This window comes from Lissotriton helveticus, chromosome 7 (genome assembly GCF_964261635.1).
Source record: "Lissotriton helveticus chromosome 7, aLisHel1.1, whole genome shotgun sequence".
Classification (NCBI taxonomy): domain Eukaryota; kingdom Metazoa; phylum Chordata; class Amphibia; order Caudata; family Salamandridae; genus Lissotriton; species Lissotriton helveticus.
The window spans coordinates 207,392,547-207,405,097 of NC_136068.1; the positions used below are offsets into that span (position 1 = coordinate 207,392,547).

The 12,551-nt window shown below is 43.9% G+C and overlaps 1 protein-coding gene across 2 annotated transcripts in view; it reads left to right on the top strand.

The window, feature by feature from the left end:
* Positions 1-12,551, top strand: part of LOC144768360 (serine/threonine-protein phosphatase 4 regulatory subunit 1-like) — a 393,513-nt gene that overhangs the window by 49,955 nt on the left and 331,007 nt on the right. The window lies entirely within an intron of this gene.

Consider the following 12,551-nt stretch of genomic DNA (forward strand, 5'->3'; position numbering starts at 1 on the left):
ACAGGTTTTTACATCCACGTTCAAGTACCCAAAGAGGAAGAATTAAAGTGACAATTATTTTTATTTTTTATTTATAAAGTTTATATAGCGCGAACTTGACCCAAGAGGGTATCAGAGCGCTTTACATTGAGAATCGTTGCGTTACAGGTTACATCAGATAAAAGAGCATAGTAAGTTACAGTACACATAAACAATGTTTCAATAATTCGAAGGAGGGAGGGGTGGAAGGAGTAATAGCAGGGAGCCGAGGAAGAACAATGCCCAATGTCGGGCTGGGTAGGTGATGGTCAAGGGGGAGACCAGGGCCCATCTTCTCATTAGCTGTCAAGCAGCTCCACCGGTCATCAGCCATGTTGCTCAGGTCTCAGCGTTCAGGAAAAAGCAGTTTTAGATTATTTGATTTGCGAAGGTTATATAGCGCTATCTAGACCCGGAGGTGTCAGAGCGCAAAACCAGGGGAAACGTTGCATTAGTAGGTACATCAAAAGGATTATAAAGTGCTGGCTTTACCTGTAGGTATCAGAGCACTAGAACAGAGAAAACATTGAGTTATAAATTGCAATAGTTAAAATGGCGTAGTAAGGTAAAGTAAAACAAACAACGAGGTTGAGAGAATATATAGGAAAGGAGGGGAGGAAGGAGCCATAGCAAACTTTTGTTTCAGACCGGCTGAGGCAGGATAGTATGAGCTGAAGTATTTTTTAAAAGTGAGCATTGTATAAGCTTATTCTTTGATATGCTGCCAGATTGTTGCAGTAGGTCATTTGGTGTTGGTTTTATATTTGGTTATGGTAGAAGAGAGACATTTTTTGGTGTATACATTGGACTAGCATTACTGCAGTTTTGTAAAGTTACTGTGTAGAACTCCCCGGCATGTTTGGCATTGATGGATTTGAAGACCACTTCCTAAAGTCTTATATGTGATGGTTAATTGCCCACCATTCTACAGGGTTCCAGAAAGAAGAACAACTGGTCTCTGTGTTGACTCTCTGCAACTGCTGTGAAACACACGTAGATTTGTTACAAAACCCAACCACAGAAGAACATATTGAGGTTCCATTGGAATTAACTTAATTAATAAGCAATAAAACAGTAAGTGTTTCTCTGCCTTGCCTAATTTTTAGGGCTCGCCTGCTGATGCGCTTCAGCGCATAGCTGGCGAAGCTCTATAGGGGCTTATCCAGTGTTTATCCACTGGCGATTCCACTGGCGATTCCTTCAAGTGCATGTGCTTTTTAGGTTATTGCGCTTGCGCAAGCCCTAAAAAGCGCGTGCACAATGCCACCAGCCGCCTGCCTGCCTGCCTCGCATTACCACATCAAAGGCAGCCCTCCGAGCGCATTTCTCACCCCCTAATTATTCACGGCCGGCCGGCAGGCACATCAAAGGCTGCTGCTGCCGTGACTCGCATTTCTCCTCCCTCCTCCCCTATCACTGCCCAGGCCGGCCGTACTTTCTCTTTACAAGGGCGCCCATTCCTGAATCACTTGAAATCTCTCCACATTATTTGCATTTTGTTAATTAAAAAAATTAACTTCAACACAGCGTTGCACATTTTTCTCGACTTCGGAAGGATGAGTCCCAATCTCATTTGTACAAAGTGTTGTAATGGGATTATTGGAGAGTTAGAGAAACGTGCTCACAAGTTACATTTTTATGCAAATCATCTGAGTAAATAAACAATAGCATGGTGCCGTTTGCGTCCTTGACTTGATCTGGTTTTTATTTTTATTTTGCTATTATTCTCACAAAGGCTAAGAAGGTCTGCCTACTTTAGTATTAAGTGCTATACGTCGCATAAGCAACAGCTAACCATTCACTCACCCACGCAACGCCACTCACCCATGCAACGCCACTCACCCACGCAACGCCACTCACCCACGCAACGCCACTCACCCACGCAACGCCACTCACCCACGCAACGCCACTCACACACGCAACGCCACTCACACACGCAACGCCACTCACACACGCAACGCCACTCACACACGCAACGCCACTCACACACAACGCCACACACACACGCAACGCCACACACACATGCAACGCCACACACACATGCAACGCCACTCACACATGCAACGCCACTCACACATGCAACGCCACTCACACATGCAACGCCACTCACACATGCAACGCCACTCACACATGCAACGCCACTCACACATGCAACGCCACTCACACATGCAACGCCACTCAACCACGCAACGCCACTCAACCACGCAACGCCACTCAACCACGCAACGCCACTCACCCACGCAACGCCACTCACCCACGCAACGCCACTCAGCCACGCAACGCCACTCAGCCACGCAACGCCACTCAGCCACGCAACGCCACTCACACACGCAACGCCACTCACACACGCAACGCCACTCACACACGCAACGCCACTCACACACGCAACGCCACTCACACACGCAACGCCACTCACACACGCAACGCCACACACACACGCAACGCCACACACACACGCAACGCCACTCACACATGCAACGCCACTCACACATGCAACGCCACTCACACATGCAACGCCACTCACACATGCAACGCCACTCACACATGCAACGCCACTCACACACGCAACGCCACTCAACCACGCAACGCCACTCACCCACGCAACGCCACTCACCCACGCAACGCCACTCACCCACGCAACGCCACTCACCCACGCAACGCCACTCACCCACGCAACGCCACTCACCCACGCAACGCCACTCACCCACGCAACGCCACTCACCCACGCAACGCCACTCACCCACGCAACGCCACTCACCCACGCAACGCCACTCACCCACGCAACGCCACACACACACGCAACGCCACACACACACGCAACGCCACTCACACACGCAACGCCACTCACACACGCAACGCCACTCACACACGCAACGCCACTCACACACGCAACGCCACTCACCCACGCAACGCCACTCACCCACGCAACGCCACTCACCCACGCAACGCCACTCACCCACGCAACGCCACTCACCCACGCAACGCCACTCACCCACGCAACGCCACTCACCCACGCAACGCCACTCACCCACGCAACGCCACTCACCCACGCAACGCCACTCACCCACGCAACGCCACTCACACACGCAACGCCACTCACCCACGCAACGCCACACACCCACGCAACGCCACACACACACGCAACGCCACACACACACGCAACGCCACACACACGCAACGCCGCTCACACACGCAACGCCGCTCACCCACGCAACGCCGCTCACCCACGCAACGCCGCTCACCCACGCAACGCCGCTCAGCCACGCAACGCCGCTCAGCCACGCAACGCCGCTCAGCCACGCAACGCCGCTCAGCCACGCAACGCCGCTCAGCCACGCAACGCCGCTCAGCCACGCAACGCCGCTCAGCCACGCAACGCCGCTCAGCCACGCAACGCCGCTCAGCCACGCAACGCCACTCAGCCACGCAACGCCACTCACCCACGCAACGCCACTCACCCACGCAACGCCACTCATCCACGCAACGCCACTCATCTATATGCAAAACGAAAAATGTCAAACTCTTCTATTGCGAGACCTATTGCATTTTCAATGCTTGTTTCCTATATTTACATTTCTGTAAGCGGAACAAGCATACAGGGCCCGATCAATCATCCTGCCCGGGGCCTGGCCACGATCCATAGCATATCCTGGATCACCCGGAGGTCCATAAACAATGTTGTTTACGGTTGCCAATTGGGAGGCCCATTAATATTTCTTCAAATCTGGGAGTCCAGTCCCGCCATCATACCATGGGAGCGTCAGCTTAGCAAACAATATTCGGGGCCGACCGTCCCAGAGGAGTTGCCTCTGGAGAGCCTCAATCTCCTTAAAATAAGAAGCTGGCACTGGGTCCAGTGAGTTCTGCAGTACATACAAGAATCGCGGCAAGGCCATCATTTTGAAGAGGGTGGCCCTCCCAAGCAAAGCCTTCCATCTCCCCACATCAGTCTTGCATCTCTCCAATGGGGCGAGGAGGTTATTGGCGTAGCGGAGCCGCGGATCGAGTGTGACGTAAATACCGAGATACTTAAACCCAACTGTCTCAATCTGGATTGGACATGACTAAAAATACTTTTTAATGCTACTCTAGTATCAACTTTTCAAAGATGGAAGACCAATGTGCCCTCTCGGTAATTAAACTCCTGACCTGCAGGTCACCACAAATATGAGCCTTCAGACTCAACACACTACTTTGAATATGTCAAACTGGCGTTGCTCAATGGCACAGACCGTCATCACAACTAATCATATATATGTGCACACGCAGACTGCTCTTGTTGGAAGCACCTACTCATGCTAGTGGCGAGCCCCTGCTCGCTCCCGCAAGGTGGATGCCGCCACAAGCACAATTATTTGCTTCCAAAAAGAGCAGAGCGATGGCTAAAGGTCCTCCTAATCAGCGCATGCGCGCTGCGTAGGCAAGACCTAAAAAAAGACTTTCAGTGTTATTTGGTTAAGAGTTCACATTTCTGAAAGGTCATTAACTCAAACAGATATTTTGCGACTTTATCACCTGATGATGTAATGCCATGTTTGGTGTTGGCATTGCCACAAAGTCCCAAAGGTTTGCATGACTTTATGTCCTAAAGGCAGTCTTTTTGAGTCCACATATCGACTTTTGATGATTTGCTAATCACAAATAGTCTTGTGAACAGGGAATGTTATCTAATCCTGTGGCCATTGAAAAATAAATATTTACCTTATAAGCAAGCAGAGAAAATGAAGTACCTCCTACAAATAGCTGCCCTCAACACCACTCCCCCCCCCCTCCCCCGTCCTCCTCTGATGGAGATTAGATTGAAAGGGAGCTGCACATTTGCGAGGACATATCTTTGTATTCTGTGGGGGCATAGTCTGCAATGCGTTTCTTTTTATTTACTTTTTATATAAAGTGCTAACTATTACCACTACAGGGCTATAATGGCAATGAACAGCGGCAAATGTATAATGTTGGATCATTTGCAAACTTTGATGAGATTACCTGGCAGACAAAGATGGATTGAATTACAGTAGTCCTATTGAGTTTACATAAAAACATTTAAACATGAATCCCATGCGAAAAGCAAACAAATGTAGAATATGCTTTAAAGTAATAAACTGGAAAAAACATGACTTAACCACTGAATTGTTCTGGGTGACCAGCAGTGGTAACCGAGAATTAGGCTTTATACCTAGGTTCCTTACTCAATTGGACAAAAGAGTCTTGGGGCTCAGCTATGCTGACCAGTAACAAAAGTCCAAAAGGGGGGTGAGCTTGCTGGACAAAGAATTTCAGTTCTGTGCTCATTGAGTTTCAAATCATTATTGCTTTTCTAGCATTCCACTTTAGTTACAGTTGCATAATCACTTTGCAGCAGTAGTTACATCACCAGTAATTTTTAGTTTAACTTGTGTCTTCCTCCTAAAGAATCAGTTTAAAGCCACAAGAATGAATTTGGTAGAAGGGGTCATACATGAATTAAGCAAACAGGTGACAAAATGGATTCCTTTCATAGCATGCATAGGTCAAAAGCTGATAGTGCAGCAAAACGTCTTATTACTGTGGTTGTTTTTATGGTCTGTCTTGATAGAGCAGCTGTTGCCAGACCATTACTGAACATTACTAGAAAGGTGCTTTGGCTCCACACACATGTTGTGGTCCAGGAGTCCTTATTTTTATTAGGTAGAACTAAGTACTTGCCCTCCACGCAGCTTGGACCATCTTGTTTATTTATCCAGCTGCTTGAACTTTCTAGGAGCACACACATGACATTGGAATGCTGATAAAGTGGCTTCGATAATAAGACATGTTTTTCCTCCTCTAGCTAGACCACACATAAGAGGAGGGCTGTCTTTAACTTACATGTTTTTTTTGTTGTTCTGGCTTAACAGTGCAACTGTTACTTGACCTTTCAACCTACACCAGTACAACCTTCAGCTTGTGCTCCCGTACCGTGTACCGTAGTATACTACAGAACCATACTTCCACACAAATACATATTAATTCCCATGCTATTTACTTGTATTGTCATACAACATTCTTGTAAAGCCAGACCTATCAGCATTGCCAATTGTTGTTTTAATTGTTTTTGTAGATCTCCTCCCCAAGACACCCAAAAGAATTATATTTGGGAAGCGTACAGGTGTTGGCAAAAGCACTTGCTATTATCAGCAGCTTCTATTGCGAATCATACCAAATATTGTAAGAGAAAATAGCTGAGTACCTACTAATCTAGTTGCCTTTGTCTCATCATGGTACTCTGCGGGTCAGTCACCCTAGACAGACAGACCTGTGTTACATATTGGTACGATGTTCTTCACAAATTCCTTTGCCCATATTCTAGACTTTCTTTTTCTACTATGGATTTTTTATGTCTTTTCTTATGGTTAACTCTGTCCCAATTAACTTTCAGTCCACTCGGCAGCCTCTCCTGATTCTGTTCCTGATTAAAGTGGGGCACCGGAAGTTAGTTAGGGAAGAGTAATGATCTTAGATGAGAAGGCTCTGATGTGTAATAAAGCAGTTTGCCTGCAAGTACCTGTGCAATCACCAATGCATCTGTTTCCCTCACCAAAGTCATTTCTCCATTAAGCTGTACATGGCCACTCAGGCTTTTTACCCTGCCAATGTAAGACAGTCATGATCTTTTTGTAGCCCATGTGCAGCACCAGATACACGCTTGCCCAAATCAACTAATGCGTACCTTCCAAAATTCAAACTGCAAGAAATGTGTGTGTGGAGACAGGCTTGGTGAGCTGGCCACCTTGTTTCCCTTTATAATTCCATCACCATTGGTGCAAAGGTCTCCAGACAAGGCTGGTAAAATCCCTAAACCACTTACACAATATCCCTGTATGCAGTATTGTTTGTTTATTCACAATTTGCCTCACTCCTGTCTCCAGTAACATTTGAGGGTGAAACAGGAGATATGGAAAAGAGGGAGCAGCAGAAGGCATATGATGGGACAAGGTGTGGCCATAAAAGGGTCAGGTGTATGGCGTTCTCTTCTCCAATTGCAGTTATTTCACATGGCTGAACAGTTTTTGGTAGTGTTTATGCTACCATATCAGTTGATTTAAGACAAAGCACCTATGCAGGATCGGGGACCAACAGAATATATGAACCAATGTGCTCCAACAGATCACACAATTGACCTCAAAACTGCATAGTCCATTAAATAAGCCTCAAGTCAAAAAGGCTCAAGTCCAGTAGAGTTTAGAAACGATGAAGGTTTATTAAATTATTAAAGTGCAATACAGAAGGCCATAATCCTAAAGTTAGTCAAAATATATGTTCAGTCAATATAGGGATTTAGAATAAGGCTCAATCAAATACAGAAGAGAGAATGATATAAAGTCCTATCTCAGTAAAAATGTTTAAATCCTAAGCAAGAGACTAATTGGCGTGGGCCCTCTCTCTAAAGGCAGGGCAAACCAGATTTTGCTCATTTCCCAATTGGTGCCCTTTTATAAGAAAATACACAGTGAAAATCGTATTGTCGGTATAAGGTGATAGACTCATTGCACACATTGACAAATCACTATACTAAATGTAATACAGCATCATCTAACACCATCCCAATATCATCCCCTAAATAAATATTGATATATTTAAATCTGTGTTGTCAGTACAAATCTAGTTACACTCAAACAATGACAGTCCTATATTATGAATTGGCCTGCAGTAGTACAGGCTGGAATAGCCTTGAATTGGCTTCTTCCGGAGTTCTTTGAGAACAGCATGTCAATTTTGAGTATTTTATAGTGCACATTTTGCTATGTGTGATGAGGGAAAAAATTAAAATGCTCATCATGGCTGCATTATAATGCAATATGGCTTTTAGGCCTAGTTTGATCCTAGTTTAGTCGAGCACAGGAAAATACAGTTTTGCAATGTGCAGAACTTTTAATTTTAGTGCCACAATTGTCATATTTTTAATTAGGCACACAATTTTAGTAAATCTGAATCCTCTCTCAGTAGCCAGCCTTAAGCGCGATACTGGCGCATTGGGTGGCAGATGGAAAGTAATGGGGAGATGGGAGGCGGAAAGGGCATGAGAAAATAGGTGAGGGAACAAGTTTCATAATTGAGTTTAGAGGTTGAAGTAATATTTATCAAACAAAACAGCAAAACATCCTGACACAATGTTTGCAGAGACACTACGGGGTGCAGCATTAACCCCTCTCCACAGTGTTTACAGTCAGACCTCTCATGCAGCGTTTTCCTAATCTATGCTATTCAAAATGTCAGACGAATGGAGAAAGTCTCAGCTTAGCTTACCTAACCCCATGTTCTCCGTCCCCTGAGCATTAGTGTTTGCATTTGTGCAGGATCAAGCTTCATGCACCACTGCCTTTGATCAGGGGTCACCTAATATCACCATCTCGTTGATGCATACCTTTGCTTCTTCGTTGTCTGGTGCCACTTTAACAGTCTACTTCTAAATCTATGAGGTAAAGACTTGCAAAAGATTGAAAAATTACCATAAGTTCAATGCCTCTCCTTGTAATGCGCCAGATATGGCAATACTTGGTATGGCAATCCCATCCAAGAGGTAAACTAACTCAAACCATAAGATTCTCTTGAACCATCAGACTTGATTTCTGCCTCGCTTACCCTCATAGCCACAGTCCCCTATCCTCCAGTAACGGAGGACTTGGTTCACCAATAGCTTGAGGTAGCTGTGGGCACATAGAAACACAGCTGATGGCTGTCATGAGGCACTGTACCTTGAGTTACCCCCTGACCACAGCTTGCAGTCTGGTCAAGTGGAGAGCCATATTATGCGGTAGGCATTCCTCCCATCTTCAGGAATACTGCACTGTCCATTTTTGTGATGCTGGCCGTGCAGAATTACTGGTTTGTTGTTTTTTTGTGTCCATTTTTTATCAGAAACCCCTTTGCAAGAGTGGCTTCCAGGCATGCCTAGAATTCGACTCACCTTAAAGAAGGACACTTATTAACTTCAAGAGACCCACCACCAACACTGATACTTTGAGGAAATATATGTGGACGGTGGCAAAACTGAAGGGCAGTACTGCAGACTGGCATGCACAATATCTCAGACCAGCAACTTTTTTGATAAATAGGAATATTCACCTGTGCATCAGGTGAATGTACAATGATCAGGAAATCACCATGAGAAATTGCAGAATGAACTCCTGACTGGCTGCGATTTTGAAGGGCTCGTTTCCCACAAAATAGTTTTCATCTCAAGCCCAGAACTGTTCTGAATTTACCAGAAAAACCTTTAAAAGAGGATGGAGTATATGCCCAGACTCTCTTGATGTTACCTCTCTCTTGGTCACGAATCCTTATAGACTTGTTGCATGAACTGTCAGACACCTGAATTCAGTGAAAGAAATAATCTAAGTTTGGCTGGTTTTGAGTAAACGGAATGAACCTTTTGTGCACGAAATTGAGCATCACTGTGACTGAAATGCTTCTAGTTAATTTTGATGGAACTTCCAGAGATGGTCTCTTTTTAGTCTTGATTGAGGAATGTGAGATTAGCAGTGATGCCTTGGGGAATGGATTGAGTGGGGGTCTTAAGCGGGCTGTCCTTTGGTAGTGCACAAAGCCACTGGACAAGCCACTAGAATGTGCTCTCCAGCCTCTTTGTCTGGAAAGAACAGATCTTGGGCATGCTGTACCAGCACAACAAGGTGTTAACAATATCTTACATTCTAATATTACCAACAAATCCGTTATCTGAGGTCCTTAACCTGTTGCCTAACAGTCCAAGAAGTGGGATTTTAATTATCTGGGACTTTTATTATGCATCTAATTTCCTCAGCCTTTCAAGAGACTCCTTCTGATTACAATTGAGGCAGCTCAAGTTATTTTTCGACGGACATACAACATCAGAATCCAGCACAAGTCTATCGTATTGTTGCATATGCCACCGATCTTTACCATTCTCCATTATTTAGAACATATCCCGAAAGTCCTTCAGTAGTCTTTGGGCAGCATTTTCATGCCTTTACTTAAAGTGAAGAACCTCCTCAGAGAGCCCTCCACTGTGTCTACTGAATTCTGTGGAAGATGACCCAGTTATGCTGGCTAACAGGGATCACCTATGAGAATAAGCTGTTGTTGGAGGCAAGATTAAAAATCATTAAAGGATCATACGCATAGTTTTCTGTCTTGTTATAAAATCCAGTTTTGTTAATATCCTTCCATTGCTTTTTGGGGACATTTAGATTAGCACCAAACAGAGGAGGTTTACCTGATTCATCTGGTGAATAAGAGTTTAGGTATCCTGTTACAATAAGCTTTTATTTTGAGATCCTTAAATCTCCAAGTCACATTTTTGTGCCGTCAGCTGATCATTGGATTGTATTAAGGAGACAACACCACCATTAAGCACTGCTTAAAAGAATCCCAAGACAGTTCAGCTGCTTGTAAATATAGCATTCCCTGGCAACTTTATTTTGGCAGTTTATGCCACCCAATTTGGAACCTAGTACATCTCAGTGCTGGACACCGTCCATGTAGTGTTACAAAAGATTGTGAGTGTTGGGTGCATTTGCAGTAGATTCTTGTGTGCCCATGGTAGTAAGAATGGAGGTAGACCTTCTGAGGGGAAGCAGCTTTTCTGCTCAATGGACCCCAGTTATTCTCAAGCATGAACATGCTGCTGGGTTAGAATGGAGGTGGGAATTGAGCTAACTCTCGTCTGCTGAGGCTAGGTGGGTGACCTAAGGGGAATGGCTATTAAAGTGGCATCTATAAAAACCGAGCATGGGTATTCTTAATATTCAGTCTGGTTGTTTTCTGTCTTTGAATTCAAACCACAAAGAACCATTTTAGGCTTTGCTCGAGTTGGGGAATGCTGGTAATTGGGAGAGGAGCTTAAAAGAAAGCAGTTTTTAGATATTTTGTACAAAGAGGTGTTAAAGATGTGGACAAATTGATTTATTGGGAATATCTTTTTCCAATAAAAACATAGGGTTATCTGTTTCTGGATCACCTTTCTGTTATAAGGACATGTAACCCTAAAAATACAAGCACAACTAGGGAACAAATTAAAGAAGACTTTTTGAATTTTTCTTTTCTTCATTATTTTCACCATTATTGGTTGTGTTTGGTTTTAAAAAATGTTTAACCATCCAGATTCTCTGTGGGGTGTTGTGTTAATTGTCATTTTGATCACACATTCCAAATTGAAGCAGTCTGAGAGTCTTTGTCTACCTTTGTATACAGCGTTTGCTTTAAACTCTAATCCCTAATAGCAGTTTAGTCCTCGCAAGAGTTTCATAACCTCATCAGGCCTTTTAGTAGATACCATAATTTTCTGTCTCTGGCCTCACACATGGTTTGAACGTTCGGTTTGTTATTGTGCCATGTAGAAAGCATCACTAGTGTCTGTTAGGCAGGTGTAGAAGAAAAACATTATTTGTATTCGACTATATATACAGTTTGTCTAAAATGTTTCCTAATTTGGAGTGTTCATTAACATTTACCTCTGTAAGTTTAACAAAAATATATTTTTAAATTAAAATTCATTGGAGCAAGAAATTGAATGACTATGATCTCCAAGTTATAGGTTAACATTTGTAAGGAATCTAAATCCTTATAGTCATTTTGTACCAGATTGTTGCCTATTGCATTCTTACTATTATCGGTTCCTGCCAAGTATTTCTCCAAAATCTTTACTGAAAAATAGAAACAACTTTTCTTAGTTTTAAAATTGGAGTGGCACTTACTGTGTTTACTTCACTTCACACTTGCCAAATCCTTTCCTCGTAAAGTTTTGCATTTGTAAGGCCTGTTCATTTAAGTACTCTTTAGTTTGCATTTCTCCTGTAGCTGTCTTGTGAATGCTGTTGTATTGCTTGATAGGGTGGTTCTCTATAGCCTCTCCTCCTTTTTTTCTCTTTTACATTTTACCTCTGCCTACCCGTTTTTTCTCTTTTGAAACAATCACACTTCCCTGCACATGCTTGCTCGCACTTTGTATACATATAAACTCCCACCTAAGAACTGTCCCCGGTCCTTCCCTACAGCGTCCTCGTTTTGGGGCTGCCAGACCTACCAGGCTCTGCACGTTTCTTCTTTAGGCAGAGTTGGTTGTGCATTGGTAAATATTGTCCCTGCATTCAGCCAGATGACGGTGCCAACCCATCCTTACAGCTTGTTTCTTATAAATAGTCAACATCTTTTAAAAAACTGAAATAATGTGAGTATGCAGCTGAACTCTGTTTCATCTCCTCTTAGCTACATCATTGTTCACTTTTGCTTTTGTTCTAGATTCTTTCAGCGTATATGCTGTACAAGGACTGATATTGATTTCTTTTGTTATGTGATAATGAATTGGTGAGTTTGTTTTCCTTGAGTTTGAAAGCTTTTGGCATTGACTCGAAATGCTGCCAACTAAAAGTGTCCAAACTTGACAGTAAGTCTCATCACAGGTGCTTACCATACACTATTTATTGGTTAAACCAGCAATCCATAATACATTTTCCTTTTTGGGAAAACTGCGGACCGGAGAAGCAGCAGGATTATTGGACTCGATTTTCTCCCCTATGTCGAAAGGATATTTACACAAA